Raw genomic sequence first — 21,237 nt, forward strand, 5'->3', positions numbered from 1 at the left:
ATAATGAAATTGGGACAGGGAAATGCAGGGAGGGTAACCGGGCTTGATCGCAGGGCCGGACGGACTGGGGCTGAATGCAGAGACGATACACACGTTTTGGGAACCTTCTTGCAGGCTGTGGTTTTACTCCGTGGAGAGTTACCCACCTGACTGAGTTCTCTCTGGCGGTCCGCCAGAATGAAATGCTCATCGAAGGCAAAATTTTAGGTCCTAAGCAGCTGCTACCATAGGACGGCGTGAAGGGCTTAAGGAAATCAGGGACCCAAGTCTGGGAATGTGGAGTCCAGAAGTGTTGCAGAGCCTAAAGAAAAAGAGTGTAAACACAAAAGCAAGGAATTACCGACTTCAAGCACAGCCTGAAAAATTAGGCAATTTCTGTGACAGTGTGGAAAGAATCTTTTGTCTTTTGCAATTGCCAGGATGAAACAGATGAAAACCTAATACTGATTAATGATTAGAACCTAACAACAGAAAATTAGGTTGTGTAACCTAATTATGAAAACCTAAGAAATCTAAAAACCAAGTGTGGTCAGGAGTTTCCTGCCCATCTCCTATGATGGATGCCAACAAGGAATTATCGGAGAAGGAACTCAAATCTGGAATGGTGTCAGCATGGGACATACTGTGGTTGAACAGGACATGGAACAGAGATAGAAATGCCAATTTCTGGGTGCCTGGGTGGCTCAGTTGGTCAAGTGACTGCCTTCAGCTCAGGTCACCATTCTGGAGTCCTGGGATCGAGTCCCACATCGGGCTCCCTGCTCAGCAGGGAGTCTGCCTCTCCCTCTGACCTTCCCCCTCTCATGCTGTCTCTCTGTCTCATTCTTTCTCTCTCAAATAAATAAATAAAATCTTAAAAAAAAAAAGTTTAAAAAAATGCCAATTTCTTTATATACATATATTTATATATGTATATAATATATGTATATATATATTATATATATATATTTTTAATTTTATTTTTAGGGATGCCTGGGTGGCTCAGTCAGTTAAGTGTCTGACTCTTGGTCTCTGCTCAGGTCTTGATCTTGGGGTTGTGAGCTCAAGACCCACGTTGGGCTCCATGCTGGGTGTGGAGACTACTTAAAAAAATTTATTTTTAAGTAATCTCTACACCCAACATGGGGCTTGAACTCACAACCCCGAAATCAAGAGTTGCATGCTTCATTGACTGAGCCAGCCAGGTGCCCCAGAAATGCCAATTTCTGTTGGCAGATAAAGGACAAATTTTGTAAGGACAGGGATGGTATCTGTCATGTTCATTTTTCTGTCCCTAGTGCTTAGTCCAGTGCTTGACAGAGAGAAGACAGTAAAATAACACTTACATAAATACATCAACGGATACATGAGCAAAGACAAAAAGAGATGGTGCCAGACCTATGTGAGGGTCATTAAGGCCAATTTGGTGGAAACTGGGTTCGTGAAGATTGAGGGGATGGGCAGGTGGGATGATAAATTTAAAAGGCAGGTTGGAATCAGGTTCTGAAGGGCTCCAATCCAATGAGTATCCAATATCATCCAACGAATGAGGCACATCCCACTGCTGCAGCTTGTCCCTCACAGCCTCTGGTCTCTGCATACCCCATCCCTCTTGGTCAGTGGTTCTTGGCCTTTTGTGCCATCGCCTCCCTTGCTGGTTATCCTCAAGATAATTTTTATTTTTTTAATTTTAAAATTTATTTATTTTCTTTCAAGATAATTTTTTCTTGTTTTAAGTAGGCTCCACACCCAGCATGGAGTCCAACACAGGACTTGAACTAAGACCCTGAGATCAAGACCTGAGCCGAAATCAAGAGTCAGACGTTTAACCGACCGAGCCACCCAGGCTCCCCTCAAGATAATTTTTGATGCATAAAATAAAATACGGAGGATACAGAGGAAGCCAATTACATGGAAACACAGGTCTTCCCATGTACCCTTGGGGCTGGTGGGCTGTTTGCAGAGTGGTCCCCCGATATAGAGCAATATGCAATTCCAAAGTGACTGAGGAATTGCCAAGAAGGAGACAGTTTGTAGCAATGAGGTCCTCCTGGGGTGGGGCATTCTCAGAGTGCACTTGAACTTGATCCTGCCTGAAGGAGAATCTGCTGCTGGTTCTCTGTTGGGCGGGCAGGAGGTGCTCGTGGAAGGATCCACATTTGGTCCTCTGGGCCCTCTATCCTCCCTGGTGTGCCCGGTGATGCCCACAGCCCAGCCTCACCCTCAGTCATGTCCCTTGTCAGGCCCCTGTGGCCCTCCCCTCAGCCATCTCACACCCACCTGGTCAGGAACAATCTTTCATCTCTTCTTGGCCAGCTGTCTTGGCCTTCACTTCCTCCTCTGAAATCTCAATCTCTCCGGGAAGTTTCCTCTGGATGTCTGAGTGGCTCAGTGTCCCTCTTCTCTTCCCCCACAGCTGGCCAGTCCTGGGGTCTTCTGAGGTTCCCTCCCCCTGCCCACCCCCAACCCATCTCTCCTGCCATGGTGGGGTGGGGTCTCACATTCCAGTCTGCCTTAGCCTGGCTTGTTCCTGTGGACTTTGGGTTTCCTTATTGATCTGAAATCCTTCTCCTGTCACGTGGTTTTTCAAATTTGTTCAAGGGGCCAGAAGTTTCTTTGAAATATCACTGGCTGAATTATTTCCTTCTGAGTTATTTGGGTTTTCTTCCATGACCAAGTATCAAAGACAGTATTTTCACATATTGTGCACCCAATTCGGCATGAGAAAAACTACGAATGAGAGAGAGAAGCAAAGGTCCATGGGGCTTACCCAGGCCAGTTTCTCCCTAGGAAGCTCAAGATAAGGAAAGAATCTGAACTTAGGCACCTTCCTTGAGGCTCAGGAGTGAGCCGGCAATGTCCCTCCCTGTTCTTATTCTCATCCTGAACTCAGAGCTTTTGAGAATTATTTTTAGTGGGTTAAGTAGGATTCTGAGGAACACCATTCCATACTTCTAAGCCCTCTTTCTCTTCCACTGGGTCTTCAACCTACCATGTCTCCTCTTCTCAAGGTTCCTTGGCCCTTCTCTTGCTCATTGCTGGTGAGTAGAACATAGGAAGCACTGGACTTAGTCCAGGTAGTAGGTGATCCCTCTGAGCATGTCAGGACACTCCTCCTCCAGGCAGGCCCCAGCCACTTCACTGGGATGTTCTCTGATTCCCACTTCTGATTGGTGCCCAGGGCTACAGGGTCCAGGAGCACTCAGGCTGGGATTTCTTTGTTGAATTTGATGAATATGTCCATTGTGGTAGGCATATCTCCAGAACACCACCCTGCTTTTTTTCTTTGTTTTTACTCTAGAGCTCTCAACCCAACATTCCCCAGAAGGTGCAAGACCCTGAATGTAGGGCCCCCACACACAGCCAGCTAGTCTGGCCTCATTTCCTGCTTTGTTCACGGCATTCATTTCCACCTCTGTTGTGTTTCTAAAAATTTTTTATTATTGATTTTATCCTATAAAGCCATAAAAGCAGTTGAGGGTTCAGTCAATTTTTTTGTTTAAAATAAATTTCCAGGGGCGCCTGGATGGTTCAGTCAGTTGAGCATCCAACTCTTGGTTTTGGCTCAGATCATGATCTCAGGGTTGTGAGATTGAGTCCTGCGTTGGGCTCTGCGCTTTAGCTCAAGTCTGATTCAGATTCTCTCTCTCCCTCCCTCCCTCTCTTAAATCAATCAATCCATCTTTAAAAAGTAATAAAACAAAATAAATTTCCAGGGGCACCTGGCTGGCTCAGTCAGTAGAGCATGCGACTCTTGATCTCAGGGTTGTAAGTTTGAGCTCCACATTGGGTGTAGAGATGACTTAGAAATAAAATCTTTAAAAAGATTTTTTCTACACTGTTACTTCCAATTACAGGATCTTTCTGCAGTTCCTCCCTTTTTCCCTTAACCATTTTCCAGTGAGACAGGAAGTTTCTTTCTTTCTTTCTTTCTTTCTTTTTCTTTCTTTCTTTCTTTCTTTCTTTCTTTCTTTCTTTCTTTCTTTCTTTCTTTCTTTCTTTCTTTCTTTCTCTTTCTTTCTTTCTTTCTTTCTTTCTTTCTTTCTTTCTTTCTTTCTTTCTTTCTTTCTTTCTTTCTTTCTTTCTCTTCCTTCCTTCCTTGTCCTTCCTTCGTTCCTTCCTTTTTAGAAAGGGAGGGGGAGGAGCAGAAGGAGAGGGAGAGAGAGAATCTTAAGCAGACTCTATGCCCATTGCAGACCCTAACATGAGGATGGATCTCACAACACTGAGATTGTGACCTGAACGAAAATCAAGAGTTGGACACTTAATAAGATGACTGACTTACCCAGGTGCCCCAAGATAAGTATTTTTTCAATGCCTAATTTATGAAAAGTAATATGGTTTCCAAAATATTTTTCTTCATTTTTTATGCAGTGATTTGCTTAAACTTTGGCTGGTTATTTTGGAGATGTTTACCTCCGTGTCTCTGAATAAAATGCTTGATATTTCAGTGTTAGGCGTTATATAGATATCCTGGAAGAGAGGATTTATTTTCTTCCCTTTGCCAGCCTCCATCACACACTTCCATCTCCCATCACCCATCCTCCTAATATAAATATTATATATGAGAACTTAGGTCAGATCTATTTTCATTGTTTCCATTATTATGACTATGTAATAACTTTACAGCTCTGCTATGCAGTCAACTATAATTATTTTACTTTTCCACACAAACTTTTGTTTCCAATGGAGTTAAATTCATTACCTTTCTATGTTCTTATTCAGTGGCAAACTCCTCACAAATCATATTAATCTTGTCTCAACCCATGCAGAGAGTCACCAAAGATCAGTGTGTTAGCACCTTTTGGATTCAATCCTGCCTCACCAGTAGGAGCAATCGTCTTGTGAGTTGCAGAGCTCACACAGACAACTGGTTAACCCAGCACAGAGGTAGGGGAGTGGTCAGGGGTGCTGTTGGGCAGGGCAATCTGCCATGGGCCTTGAGCTTCTTGAGCTTCCTGCATGTTCTTACTGGACATGGCAAGAATGCCAAGCCTTATGTGATCTTTACCCGGGCCATTTCTCAGGATAGTGTTTGCAGTGAGCAACCTTAAGAGATGACCTTTGGAAAAAGATCAGACTCATGACTGCTCACTAGAAAAACATGCATTCCTCAAGGTCAGCGTTCCTTGACTGTACCACAAGCCTACTGCTTATAGAACATCTACTTGGATCCTTTAGAGTTACTGTCTGGGATTTAGGGGCACGGGGTAACCCTGGCCAACATGATGCTCATGCTGCTTGCTGTGCCATGACCAACAGTCCTTTGTCTGTGTCCCAGAGCTCTCCTGTCTTCTGTCAGCATCCACGAAACAGTAACAGGTTAACCTGTGGGCTCAAGTAGGGTTAAATTCCAAACTCTGCCAAGCAACTGCCTCAAGGGATGGTCCCATGCCCCTCCCGTCTGCATTTTGGATCCCCACTGGCAGAGGGGATTTTGTGTGCCAAGGTGATCAACCCACCTGTGTGCTCCAGTCTTGGTGGAGGGGCGTTGAGCACGGAAGGCCCCTCTTGCATTAATATGCTGGCGCAATTTTGGGAAAGCCGGTCTTCCACTGCAGGGCAAACAGGATGGTCCAGCCCTCACTGCTGGCCTCCTGGAGTTGTGGCGGACCCATACACCTAATGCCCTCACTTCGGTAAGGTCCAAGCCAGACATTTCCCCTTGGATGGGTGTTTCTTGAGTCTTAGAGTTAATATCCCATTTGCCACAAGAGGGAGCTTATCGGTAGGCTGGGAGAGAGAAGTCAGATCTGCAGACACTCCTGAGTCAGTTGAACAGACTTCATTTCCTTGGATATCTTGTGAATATTGAGGGAACCAGACGCAACAACGTTTGTAGGTATTCCAAAACCAAATAAACATTATTTTTAATCTTTATGTTATTTGCAATTTTTCTTTCCATTCAACTTAAGAATTCGACTGTCCAGTTGTGGGTTGTAGAGTGATTGTCTGCTCCTTTATTCTTTTACTATCCCTCCTTAAATTCCAGAGGTCCTCATCACCCCTACCCATTTTCAGTAATGCTCCATTATTCTATCCTCCCTGAACAGCCACTCTCTGGGGTCAATATAATCCCTACCTAGGGCTGTCTCTCCGCTCCTTCTGATTATTCAGAAGTAACTCCTAATATGGTGAAAGTTTTGGTTAATGACCCAGGTTTCACAGACAGCATGTATAGGTTTGACCTCCAACTCCATCACCACCTGCCGAATTTGTGACCTTCAGCAAATCTGCGCTTCAATTTCCTCATTGCTAAAATGGATATTATAGTAATAGCTTTATCACAGAGGTGTTTTTTGATGAGAATTAAAAAAGATCACAGGTACCTGGTACATAGTACTTGCTTGATAAATGCCATCTGTTATAATCACCCAGTGTCCCCGCCATCCCTTGGCCACATGCACCTTACATAAGCTAGTTTTTAAAATTGGAATTCTCACAATAACCATGAGAGGAGTTGTTGATGCAAAGTAGCCCAGATGATTAAGTCACTTGATTAAGCCACTGTGAAATATCTAGTGACTAGCGGAGCCCCCACATGAACCCTGGTCAGAATGACCCCAAAGTCAGCTCATTTTCTACCCACTAATCCTGGGCAGGGGTTAGTCTGATGCTTTCTAAAGTGGGATCAGCCTCAGATGGGTAAGGCGTGTGGCCAGATGTAGCTGGATAAGTGCTGACTCTGACATCACTTCCCGTGTGAGAGCTGAGGCCTGGAGGTGAGGATGGGAATAAGATAGGGAAGGAGGAAAGGAGATGCATTGTGGGGTGAGGGGCGCAGAGTGTCTGCACGTTTCTACTTGTGTCTCTTGTCAATCATCGGGGCTCTGATATTTCTTTCCCGCTAAGTCCCGTTTTCATGCCTACTAGGGATTGCCCCTTGAGCTTGTGAAAACAGCAGAGCACTCAGTCTACTAGCACTCTCTGTTCTTGGAATAGGCCATGATGGCTTTCAAAGATGTCCCTTCTGGTCTTACGAACTTGGCTTTCCTCCCATCCTCCATCCCCACTACCTGGCTCTAGGGCCCCAGGGGCTTTCTGCCTTTATAATCATGGATAAAGGTCTGATTGTTGGGGGGCGGGCAGTGACCTAAAACCTGGGGAAGACTTCACTAGATCTGGAATACCTTGTGCAAAGAAAGTCACAGTGTAAGGACCTGTCAAAGTGGAGAGGACTTTGAGGTATGGGTCAACTGTGAGTCCCACTGTTCGGCAGCAGCAGGTCAAGAAGGAAAAACTTGGTCTTTGGGATCAACAGCTGCTCATGGGCTCTGGTCTCCAGGCTTTCCTTACTGTCAGCCTCCCAGCACTGCATGCTTGCATGGGCAAGAGCTTGCCTTTATATGGTACAAAGTGCAGGAAGGAGAATTTTCTAGAAATGCTAGTGATGAGCCAGATGGGATCAGCATGGAATAAAAACCAGGATGCTGCCTCTGTATCACCAGTTCTTTGAGTATACTTGCTGCTAAGTTGAATTCTTGCCATACTGGTGAGAAATGCATTTGTTGACTATTTGTAAATGTTACAGATTTTTAATCTTAAGAAATTATTAGTTTATATTTTTGTTTCCTCCAGATTTTCATGTGATGGTGGGTGCCGGACTGGCTTAGCTCTCTTTTCTCCAGGTCGGGCAGTATCCCAGGTGCAGTCCTGCTGTATTCAATTCTCTGGGCAGATGTTTTCCTTCTGTTCTGATGCTTTCCATCTGCTGACCCCTCCTCAACCCTTGTCCCTAGTGATCTCTCACTCTCCTCAAAACCAGATAGATACATCCAGCGGTGGAAAAGGAGGGAGGGAGAGAAGAAAGGTTTCTTCTCCCATCACAGTGGATACAGAGATGCCGGGCCTCCACGCTTCTTTCTACTCCTTACCCTTGGGTGATCTCTGCACATTGCTGCTCCAGGTCATGACACATTCCATCAACATGTAACTGTGGGAGGATGCTTGTCTCATTTGGTGGGAAGAGGAGAGACAAAGAGGGCACTGTTTGGTGGAATAAAGGAGTGGGATGAGAGTTCTCTTTACCCTCAGGGGCTTCTTTCCTGGCACCAACCCTCAGAAACTTATTGTGAAAGAGAAGCTTGTCTGGGTACTTTAGGGTCTTGTCAGAAGCTTAGAAATAACTAGGCAAAAACCCCCTCTCCCCAACCCCTGGCACCAAACTTAGCCTCCTCCCCTGATACCCACACTGACCCAGGCACTGAGGACATTTATAAATGGAGCCATTGAGGAATCTGGAGAAAGTCATCCAACTTTGAAAAGTCTCCCTATTCCCCGGGCTCTGTGCACCTCCCCACTTTCCACCCCCACTTCAGACATTTAGACAAGGACTTTGGTCACTCTGGCTGGACCATTTGCATAGCCCTGAATGTGGGGTCATAGCTCTTGGTTTCCAAGGAGATGATCACATGCCGTGAGCAAAGATGTGCTAAAGGCACCGAACTCAGTGGCTCCTCCTTGAGAAGCGGTTTGGCAGAGGGGGGAAGAGTCAGACCCTAGAGCCACCTTTAGTTCCCATCCTGCCTCTTCCAGAGCAGAAGTAAATGAAATAGAGACCAGAAACACAATAGAAAAGATTAATGAAACTAAGAGCCATTTTTTTTTGAAAAGCTAAACCATATTAACAACCTTTAGCTAGGCTTACCAAGAAAAAGAGAGAGGACTCAAATAAAATTACGAATGAAAGAGGAGATATTATGACTGATACCACAAAAATACAAAGGAGCATAAGAGACTATTATGAACAATTATACATCAACAAACTGGACAACCTAGGAGAAATGCATAAATTCCTAGAAACATACAACCTACCAAATCTGAATCATGAATAGAAAATCTGAACAGACCAATGGTAAGTAAGGAGATTGAATTAGTGACCAAAAAACCCCCAATGATAGAGTCTAGGACCAAATGGCTTCACGGGTGAATTCTACCAAAAATGAAAAAAATTAATGCCAGTCCTTCTCAACCTCTTCCAAAAAACAGAAAAGGAGGAAATACTTCCAAACTCATTCGACAAGGTTAGCTTTACCTTGATACCAAAACCAGATAAGGATATTACAAGAAAAGAAACTATAGACCCACATCCCTAATGAATATAAATGCAAAAATTCTCAACAAAATACTAGCAAACCAAATTCAACAGCAAATTATGAAGGATTATACACCATGACCAAATGGGATTTATCCCTGGGATGCAAGGTTGGTGCAACATATACAAACCAATAAATGTGATACAATTGCATTAATAGAATGGAAGACAAAAATCATATCATCTTAATAGATACAGAAAAAAACATTAGACAAAATTCAAGGTCCTTGCATGACAAAAACTCTCAACAAATTGGGTATAGAAGGAACACATCTCAACATAATAAAGGCCATATATGATAAACTCTTGGCTAACATCATACTCAACAGTGATAGGGTTAAATGCTTTCCCTCTAAGACTGGAAACAAGAAAAAGATGCCCATATCACCACTCCTATTCAGCACAGTAGTGGAAATCCTAGTCAGAGAAATTAGGCAAGAAAAAGAAATAAAAGGCATCCAAACGGAAAGGTGGAAGTAAAACTGTTTCTATTTCCTGATGACATGATCCTGTGTATAGAAAAGCCTAAAGACTTCACCAAAAACCTGTTAGAACTAATCAACAAGTTCAGTAAAGTTGTAGGATACAAAATCAACATACAAAAATTAGTTGTGTTTCTATACATTAACAATGAACTAGATGAAAAAGAAATAAACAATTCCATTTATAACAGCATAAAAAACAATAAGATACTTATGAGTAAATTTAACCAAGGAACTGAAAGATCTATATATAAAAAACTATAAGACTTCGATAAGTGAAACCGAAAACATGAATAACTGGAAATATACTCCATGTTCATGGATTGGGAGAGTTAATATTGTTAAAATGCCCATACTACCCCAAATCATCTATAGATTCAATGTAATCCCTATCAAAATTCTGACAGCATTTTTCTTAGAAATAGAAAAAGCAAAGCTATGATTTGTATGGAACCACAAAAGACCTCCAAACAGCCAAAGCAATCTTGAGAAAGAACAAAGCTTGAGGCCTCACACTTCCTGATTTCACACCATATTACAATGCTTATAGTAATCAAAAGAGTATAGAACTGGCATTAAAAACACACACATCGATCAATGGAACAGAATCAAGAGTCCAGGAATAAACCCATGCATATATCGCTAACTAATATTTGACAAGAAAACCAAGCATACTCAATGAGGAAAGGATAGTCTCTTTAATAAATGGTGTTGGAAAAACTGAATATGCACTTGCAAAAGAATGAAACTGGACCTCTATCTTACTACACTGCCCATAAAAATTAACTGAAAATGAATTAAGGACCTAAACATAAGACCTGAAATTATAGAACTCCCAGGAGAAAACATAGGGAAAAATCTCCTTGACATTTATCCTGGCGATGATTTTTTGGATGTGACACCAAAAGCACAAGCAACAAAAGCAAAACAAGTAAGTGGGAACATCAAAGTAAAAGGGTCTGCACAGCAAAAGAAACAATCAGCAAAATGAAAACGTAACCTATGGAATGGGAGAAAATATTTGCAAATTCTATCTAATAATGGGTTAATATCCAAAATATATAAGCAACTCATATAACTTACTAGCAAAAATAGCCCCCAAACAATCCAACTTAAAAATGTGCAAAGGGAGGCACCTGGCTGGCTCAGTCAGAAGAGTGTGTGACTCTTAATCTCAGGGTTATGAGTTAAAGCCTATGTTGGGTGTAGAGATTACTAAAAAAAACCAAAACAAAACACTACAATGTGCAGAGGACTTGAATAGACTTTTTTTTCCAGAGAAGATAATACAAATGGTCAACAAATATACCAAAAGGTGCTCAACATTACTAATCATCAGGGAAATGCTCATAAAAACCACAGTGAGATATCACCCCACACCTGTTAGGATGGCTGTTATGAAAAAGACAAGAGATAATAAATGTTGGTTTAGATGCAGAGAAAGAGAACCCTGGTGCACTGTTGGTGGGAATTTAAATTGGTACAGCCACTATGGAAAAGAGTATGGTGGTTTCTCAAAAAAATGAAAAACAGAAGTACATTATTATTTAGCAATTCCACATCAGGTATATATCCAAAGAAAATGAAATCAGGATTTCGAAGAGGTATCTGAACTCCCATGTTCACTGCAGCATTATTTACAATAGCCACAGTGTGGAAACAACTTAAATGTCCATCTATGGAGGAACGAATAAAGAAGATGTGACACACAAACACAAACACAAACACACACACTGAAATATTATTCAGCCATAAAAAGGAAGGACATCCTGCTGTTTGTGACGACATGGATGGACTTTGAGGGCATTATGCTCAGTGAAATGAGCCAGACAGAAAAAGACATAAATATTGCATGCTTTCACATATATGTGGAATCTAAAAACATTGAACTCATAGAAACAGAGAGTAGAATGGTGGCTGCCAGGGGCTGAGGGGTGAGGGACATGGGGATATGTTGGTCAAAGGGTACCATCAGTTATATGATGAGTAAGTGACTATAGTTAACAATATTGTATTGTATACTTGGAAGTTGCTGTGAGGAGAACTTTAATGTTCTTGCCATAAATCAACAACAAAAATGGTAATTATTAATTGTGAGGTAAAGGATGTGTTGGCTAATCTTACTGCGGTAAACATTCTGTAATATGTATATGTATTAAATCATCACATTGTATACCTTAAAGTTGTACACTATTATATGTCAATTAGACCCCAACACTTGGGGGGAAAAAAGTGCTGGCAAGTATATGGAGAAAATGGAACCATCTACATTGTCATTGGGAATATAAAATGTTGCCACCACTTTGGAAAACAATCTGGCAATTCTTCAAAAAGTTAAACATCGATTTTCTATAAATGAAGACATATGCCCACACAAAAGCTTGTACACAAATATTCACAGTGGTATTATCCAGAAAGGGGCACAACCAAAATGTCCACTAACTGATGAATGAATAAATAAAAATGGTATATCCATGCAATAGAATATTATTTAGCAAGAAAAAGGAATGAAGTCCCAATACATACTACACCCTGGTTGAACCTTGAAAACATTATCCTAAGTGAAAAGGGCTAATCACAAAAGGCCACATATAATTCCATTCATGTTGTAAAGCCTAGAATAGGAAAATCTATAGAGAGGGAAAGTAGGTTAATGGTTGCCTTTGGATGGGGGTAAGGGATAGGAGATAGGGAGTTACTATCAGTGGGTACAGGGTTTCTTTTTGGTGTGATGAAATTTTCTAAGATTACATAGTGGTGATGCACAACACTTTGAATATACTCCACCCACTGAACTGTAGACTTAAAGGGTGGATTTTATGGCATGTGAATCATATCTCAATAAAGCTGTTATTAAAAAGGTAGATGGACAGCCTACTTTTGGGCATGGTATAATAAATACAATCAAAAGAGATCAAGAAAAGCCACCTTAATGCCAATCCATAAGCTCTCAACAGGTATCTGAGCCAAGTGAGTTCTGAGCACTGTTAGTTTTAAGTAAGTCAGACTGAGAGCCTACCGAATGAAGATGCAGTTGGATCTCCATGTGGAAGGAGTCTGCAACACAATGTCAGGTGTATGTAGTAGGGATTCCCTGAGTTCTTCCCCATAGTAACCTACAGCCATTTACTCAAAGAAGCCACACAACAGGGAAGGGGAATACTGAAAGGACAGTTGGATACATGATTTGACTTGACACTGACAAGCTGAGGATACTCCATCATAATGCATATGGAAATTTGGCAATAAGTGGAGCCCTGGTCCAGTTTTCTCTCCCAGTACATCTTACAGTCACTGCTCTACAAACCCATCTGGTAGTCATTTCCCATGTTCCAGAATGTATAATTAGAATGGATAAGCTTAGCATGTGGCTAAATCCAACATAGATTCCTTGACCAATGGAGTAATACTATTACAGTTGAGCCTTCAAGCCTATGTTGTTTGGGTTTGAACCGCGCGGGTCCACTTATATGAGGATTTTTTCTTTTCTTTCTTTAATTGCAATATTTTTTATTTTTTAAAATTTAAATTAAATTAATTAACATACAATGTATTATTAGTTTCAGAGGTGGAGGTCAGCAATTCATCAATCTTATATAATACCCAGTGCTCATTACATCACCTGCCTTCCTTAATGTCTATCACCCAGTTACCCTATCCCCCCACAGAAATGGAATGTTTTTCCCATTTCTTTGCCTCTATGATTAAGAGTCTCTTACAGTTTGTCTCCTTCTCTGATTTCGTCTTGTTTTATTTGTTCCTCTCTTTCCCTATGATCCTCTGTGATCATCTTGATGAAGTCCCAATAGTTCATGTTTGCCTTTGTTTGCATCTATTTCTTCCAGATTGTCTAATTTGTTGGCATATAGTTGCTCATAATATGTTCTTGTAATTGTTTGTATTTCTTTTTTTTTTTTTTAAGATTTTATTTATTTATTTGAGACAGAGAGAATGAGAGACAGAGAGCATGAGAGGGAGGAGGGTCAGAGGGAGAAGCAGACTCCCTGCCGAGCAGGGAGCCCGATGCGGGACTCGATCCCAGGACTCCAGGATCATGACCTGAGCCGAAGGCAGTCGCTTAACCAACTGAGCCACCCAGGCGCCCTGTTTGTATTTCTTTGGAGTTGGTTGTGATCTGTCCTCTTCCATTCATGATTTTATTTATTTGGCTCCTTTCTTTTTTCTTTTTGATAAGTCTGGCCAGGGGTTTATTAATCTTATTAATTCTTTCAAAGAACCAGTTCCTAGTTTCGTTGATCTGTCCTACTGTTCTTTCAGTTTCTATTTCATTGATCTCTGCTCTAATCTTCATCAATTCTCTTCTCCTGCTGGGTTTAGGCTTTATTTGCTTTTCTTTCTCCAGCTCCTTTAGGTGTAAGGTTAGGTTGTGTATGAGACCTTTCTTTTTTCTTGAGAAAGGCTTGTATTGCTATATACTTCCTCCTTAGGACTGCCTTTGTTGCATCCCAAAAGTTTTGAACACTTGTGTTTTCATTTTCATTTGTTTCCATGAATTTTTAAAATTCTTCTTTAATTTCCTGGTTGACCCATTCGTCCTTTAGTAGGATGCTCTTTAGTCTTATATGAAGATTTTTAAAAAATATATTGGAAAAATTTTTGGGAGATTTGCAACAATTTAAAAAAAGTCACAGATGAACCATGTAGCCTAGAAATATTGAAAAAAATAAGTAAAAGGCATGTCATATGTAGATACAATCTCTTTTATCAATTACTACCATAAAAATCATGAATCTATTTTATTTTTTATTATTTTTTAAAGACTTTATTTATTAGAGGGAGAGAGAGAGCACATGAGAGGGGGAGGGTCAGAGGGAGAAGCAGACTCCCTGCTGAGCAGGGAGCCTGATGCGGGACTCGATCCCGGGACTCGATCCCGGGACTCCAGGATCATGACCTGAGCCGAAGGCAGTCGCTTAACCAACTGAGCCACCCAGGTGCCCTATTTTATTGTTTTTTAAAAGATTTTATATTTAAGTGATCTCTGCACCCAACATGGGGCTTGAGTTCACAACCCTGAGATCAAGAGTCACACACTCCACCTAGTGAGCCAGCCAGGTGTCCCCACAAATCTTATTTTAAAAAGTTAAAATTTATCAGAACTTATGCTCACACTTACAGACTGTACATGGTGCTATTTACAGTCGAGAGAAATGTAAACAAATGTAAAGATGCAATATTAAATCTTAACTGCATAAAATTAATTGTAGTACATGATTTCATAACCACTTCCTGTCGGTACTGAGGCATCTGCTTAAAACATGGGATGCTAATCATCTCCCAGTGAGCAGCTCCTCTCTCCAATAAACTGCGTATTGCAATAAAAAGTGATCTCTTGGGGCGCCTGGGTGGCTCAGTTGGTTGGGCGACTGCTTTCAGCTCAGGTCATGATCCTGGAGTCCCGGGATCGAGTCCCACATTGGGCTCCCTGCTGGGCGGGGGGTCTGCTTCTCCCTCTGATCCTCTTCCCTCTTGTGCTGTCTCTCATTCTCTCTCTCTCAAATAAATAAATAAATAAATCTTAAAAAAAAAGTGATCTCTTGCAGTTCTATTAGTGGTTAAGTTTTTGGAGAGTCAAAAGTTGTACATGGATTTTCAACTGCACAGGGGTCAATGTTCCTAAGCCTTGCATTGTTCAAGGGTCAAATGTGTGTCGCAAAGGCCAAATGGACCCTCTTCCCCACAAACTCACACTAGGGCAAGATAGTAAATGGAAAACAATGTTACATTGGAGAAACAGCAGAGATCAGTGGCATCTTCAAATAATTACGAAATGCATGGGGGTGGTCTCGATCATATTCCCACTGAATTCACTAGTCTGGGCCCTAGATAATGGATAACAGAACAGATAATGGCAGATGACGGTGGACCACTGAAGAATTAACCAAGTAGGAGCCCCAAATTTAACCACTGGGTCAGATGTAGTATATTTAGCAGAGCAAAATAACACAGTTTAGTTATGTGGTAAAGTAGCTATTGATCTGATTAGTGTACATACTGATTCAATGTTAGAAAAATGTGTAAAATCCTTATCATAATGAGCACTGAATAATGTATAGAACTGTCAAATCACTATATTATACACCTGAAACTAAAACTATATGTTAACTCTCCTGGAGTTAAAATTTTGTATATATTTATATGTATCAAGCATATACATATAATGTTTAAAATCATTATTATTGATTTGTGTTTCAAAAAGTTCAAATTTCTTTTTTTTTTTTAAGATTTTATTTATTTATTTGACAGAGAGAGAGCACAAGCGGGGGGGGGGCAGCAGGCAGAGGGAGAGGGAGAAGCAGGCTCCCTGCTGAGCTAGGAACCCAGACACAGGGCTCAATCCCAATCCCGGGACCCTGGGATCACAACCTAAACTGAAGGCAAATGCTTAACCATTCAGTCACCCCCCAAAAGTTAAAATTTCAACATAGATTCATCTCTGGCTATTTTACATTTTTTTTTTTTTAAGGTAGGCTCCACACCCAGTGTGGGGTTTGAACTCACAACCCTGAGATCATGACCTGGGCTGAAACCAAGAGTCAGATGCTTAGCCAACTGTGCTACCCAGGCTCCCCATGAGGAAATTTCTTTCTTTCTTTCTTTCTTTTTTTTTTTAAAGATTTTATCTATTTATTTGACAGAGAGAGAGAGAGCGAGAGCAGGAACACAAGCAGGGGGAGTGAGAGAGGGAGAACCAGGCTTCCTGCTGAGCAGGGAGCCCGATGCGGGGCTTGATCCCAGGACTCTGGGATCATGACCTGAGCCGAAGGCAGATGCTTAACGACTGAGCCACCCAGGCGCTTGCCCATGAGGAAATTTCTTACCAAATTCACTATTTGCTGAAAGTGTCTCTTAATATAGTCAACTCTATTACCTTAATTTCTTTATTAGAACAAACAGCTTTTAAATTTTGCTTCACCTCAGGGAATTCTAGCTGCCAATAATTGTAAAACTGAGACATACGTTTTTCCGGTCTCTTTTTCTCCTTTTCTGGTCACAATGCTAGTTTTTTTTACTCTTTTTTTTTTTTGGCTTTATTTAAATTCCAGTTAATTAACATACAGTGTTATGTTAGTTGCAGGTGTACAATATAGTGATTCAACACTTCCATACAACACTTGGTGCCCATCCCCATAGACAAGTGCACTCCTTCATCCCCATCACCTGTTTCGCCCATCCCCCGCTCTGGTAAACATCAGTTGGTTCCCTATATTTACGTACAGTGCTAGCTATGTTCTTTATCTCCACTTGTTTCTGTATTAGTAGTGTGCCTTCATTTTAAATTTAAAAATTTATCCCTATTTTCATTGATTGATTTTATTTTTAGGTAATCCCTACACCCAACATGGGGCTCAAACTCACAACCCCAAGATCATGCTCCATTGACTGAGCCAGTCAGGCATCTCCCTATTTAATTTTTTTTAAACTAGTAAAATAATTTAATTATGTTATAATTAAAATAAAAAAGTACTTCAATTAATTACCACTGTAATTTACATAGGTATCACTGTAACTTATGCCGTCTGCATAAAATATTTAATAAATGCATTGTAATGTTACATTGGTAAGTAGGAAATTAAATCATTGAACTGAATCAATCTACTGGCATTAACCAGATCAGTAATAGGTTTAGGTGAATTACCAGGAACAATGCACATGCTTGAGCTTGATACTTACATTAAAATGTAACAATAACATCTTACGCAATGCATGGTTAAAGGCAATGTTGTTCTACTGAAAGAACAAAGTTGTCAGGACGCCTGGGTGGCTCAGTCAGTTAGATGTCTGATTTTTGATTGTGGCTTGGGTTATGCCTTTGGGTTAGTGAGATTGAGCCCCACATCAGGCTCTGCTCAGTGGGGAGTCTGCTTGAGATTTCTCTCTCCCTCTGCCCTCCCCTTGCTCTCTCTCTCTCTAAAATAAATAAATAAATCTTAAAAAAAAACCCAAAGTTGTATTTAACAGAAAAATATTTTATGGGGTTTCAGTTTTTAAATTTAAATAAAAATTAATTATACTTAGGTAAATTTAAAAATCGATTTCTTCAATTGTCCCAGCCACATTTCAGATGCTTAATAGCCCCATGTGGCTTATGGTTACCATACTGGATAGTATAGACATAGAGCAAAATACAAGACTAGTCTAATGATCTTACAGAGGACACTGTACTCAGTAATCAAAGGTAAGCATTATTTTCAAGCGTAAATATGGCGTATTTTAAAAAACGGAGCATGTTAGACCACAGAATAACAAAATTAAAGGGCTGGAACTACAGAAATTATGTTCTTTCAGACCATGATGCAATTAACATAAAGAAGATAAGCAGATAAGTCCCATACATTTAGAAATGTAAAAATGTACTTTTAAACATTTTATGCAATCGAGATGAAATGATGGAAAATAAAAAAATTAAAGCTGAATGATAAAAATTTTACACCTCAAAACTATCATGTCTGGATAGGGAAGAATATCTTAAGACAAAAAGGACACATTATTTAAGAAAAGAATTGGAAGATTTGACTGCGTGAAGAACATTTGTTATCGAAAGCCTCCATGACAAGAGTGAAAAATCAAATCACTACCTGGGATAAGATATTTGCAAAATATATAACTGACCAAAAAATAACATATACAAAACAGAAAAGCCTCCTACAAATCCTTAAGAAGAAGAAAAGCAACCCAATACAAATGTGGGCAAAAGTGAAGAATAGCCATTGTACTGGTTTCCGATCACTGCTATAACAAATTACCACAGACTTAGTGACTTACAACAACACAAATACATTCTCTTACGGTTCTGGAGGTCGGAAGTCTAAAATCAAGGTTTTGGCTGCATTTCTTGTGAAAGCTTCAGGGAGAAGTGGTTTTCTTGCCCTTCCCATCCATTTGCATTCTTTGGCTCGTGGCCTCTTCCAAATATCACTCCAGACTCTTGCCTCTGTCCTCACATCTTCTACTGTGTACCCTCTGACCTTCTGCCTCCTTCTTATAAGGACCCTGTGATGTCATCAGGCCCACTCAGACAACCGAGTGTCCCCATCTCAGGACCCTTAACTCATCACATCTGCAGAGTCCCATTTCCAACATAAGGCAACATTCACAGGTTCTGGGGATTACGATGTGGATATCATGGGAGGCATTATGTGGTCTGCTGTAGGCATTTTACAAAAAAGACTTATAAAGCCCACTAGATAGGAGAAGGCAGTTAAATAATATCTTTAAAGTTCTGAAAGAAAATAACCATCAATCAAGAATTCTCTAGCCAACTAAATAACAATTCAAGATTGAGGAGAAAATGAAAGCACTTTAAGACCAAAGAGGATGAAAAGAGTTTACCCCCGACAGTTCCCAGGTAGAAAAATTACAGAAGGTTGTGTTTCCAGAAGAAAACCTGGCACACCCATGTTCACAGCAGCACTATTCACAATCACCAAGAGGTGAAATCAATCCAGATGTCCATCAGTGGATGAATGAATGAACAGAATTTGGTATATACATATATACATATACAATGACTATTAGTTGACCTTAAAAAGTAATAAAGTTCTACGGGATAACTACAATTTGGATGATCCCTGAAGGCATTAAACTAAGCCAGTCACAAAAAGACAAATGCTGCATTTAGACATGAGGTATCTAAAGCAGTGGAATTCGTGGTAACAGAAGGTAAAATAATGTGGACAGGGGCTGAGGGGAGGGAGAAATGGTTACAAGGTTTCAGTTTTGCAAGATGAAAGAGTTCTAGGGATCTGTTGCACAACAATGTGAGTACACTTAACACTACTAAACTGCACACTTAAAATGATTAAGATGGTTTAAAAAAAGAAGAAGAGGAAAAATGAACCCAAATGGAAGGTATGGGATTCAAGGAGCAACACTGAGCAAAGAAACTGGTAAATGTTGGTAAGTCTAAGAATTGAGTTAAGTATTCTGTTTGCAATGCACAGAATGAATTAGAGGGGGACAAATCTAGGAGTGGGGACATAGGATGGTGTTGCAGTAATTCACTCTTGAAGTAAACCACCTTCTTAATTCAGAAGTAGTACCACTGGTCGGTTGAGAAGATGTTGGTCCATGAAGGAGAGGTTGTCAGTGATGATGCCCAAGCTTTTCGCTGGGATCAGGGTGGATGGTGAAGTTAGTCACTGAGGTGTAGAACATGTAAGCAAAGGATTTAATTTTCACGAGGGTATGAAATTACAATGGGTTTACAATCAGAAGCTCTTTCAAAGGTGCTGATTTGGATAATGGGGAAGCTAGCCCTACTGTAGTGTTTAAGGGTTTGCCGCCTGCAACCACACTGCCTATTCAAATCCCAACTTCTCCCACTCACTAGCTGGTCAACCTTGAATAAATTACATAACCTCTCTGTTCTTCACCTCTTTCCTCTGTAAAAGAGGATGATAATAGACTTACATCATGAGGTTGTCATGGGGGAAGTAAATTAGTAGCCATCTAGCACTTAGAATATTCATCATTTACTTAAGTACTGAATAAATGTTAGTGTAACAGGATTTAAGTTGGAAAACATGGCATTTCAAGTGTTTTAGAGAATACAACACGTATGACATTCTGAAGTGATTCGCTAGTCTGAGATGAAATATTTCAAGGGGAAAAAGAACCCCAAATAAATAAACAAATAAATAAATAACGGTCATGTCATTCTCAAGCCCTGTGCTCACATCAGAGTTGTTGGAAATTAGAGAGAGGGTATCTTTGGAAAGAGATATGCTGTTAGTTCTCCTCAAGGGCAAGGGGTGAGGGTGCTACCTCTGCATGTCAAGCCTTGAGAGGGGGACTCAAACATGTTTACTGACTCCTGCCTGAAAAATCAAAGAGGCAAGAGATAGGCTCTCTGGCAAATGAATGGAAGGAGATGTGGCTGCACTGGAACTGGCCTGCATGCCCAGAGTTTTTTGGCCCTAAGGATGCGTACATATATCCTGTGGACCAGATGTGAACACGCCAAGGAGAGCCAGTGCCAACTTATGTCTTATTAATGGAATCCCTTGGAGGAGTGAACGAGCCCCAAGGGTTAAAAAAAATCCATCTGGCAAACTGTCAAGATCACAAATCACTTAAAATATGAAGACTACCAAATTGGACTTAAACTTCACCATAACAATGTTAAATGCTAGAAGATGGTGGAACGATGCCCCAAAGGCCCACAGGGGCAGCATTTGGAACTGAGGGGCCCTCCAACTCTCTTCCTTGAAGAGTGCAGGGTTGGCTCTGGTCAAGGGTTACTCTCTCACCCACCACCTGCTGACCCAGCCTTGCCCCTTCCTTCCTCTGGAGGGGCTCCTGGCTCTAGCAATGGGGACAGAAATGGGTGCAGGCAGGGTCACAGTTGTCGCTGGGCCTGGTGGAGAGCGGTTGGGCTCCCTGAGTTGCTGAGGAACATGGAGCAGATGCCCGTCACGCTGCGGGGAAGCCTGTGGTATTCCTCCCAGCCAAGAACACACACAAACACACGTTCTTTTGTGGGTAAACTTGTGTTTTGGGTACTTTGCCCAGCAGAGTGGGGGGGCTTCATAGAGATTTAAACCTATAGAAATTCTGTTGTTGCCGATGAGCACTGCCCCTCACCCCCCAACATGCTGATGCCATTGCTCTCCCTTCAGATGATTTCCAAAATCTCTGTTTCAGTGCACTTAGAAGAGG

Source organism: Mirounga angustirostris, unplaced genomic scaffold (assembly GCF_029215605.1).
Source record: "Mirounga angustirostris isolate CCGP_5_RB_7025 unplaced genomic scaffold, mMirAng1.0.hap1 SCAF_5, whole genome shotgun sequence".
Lineage (NCBI taxonomy): Eukaryota > Metazoa > Chordata > Mammalia > Carnivora > Phocidae > Mirounga > Mirounga angustirostris.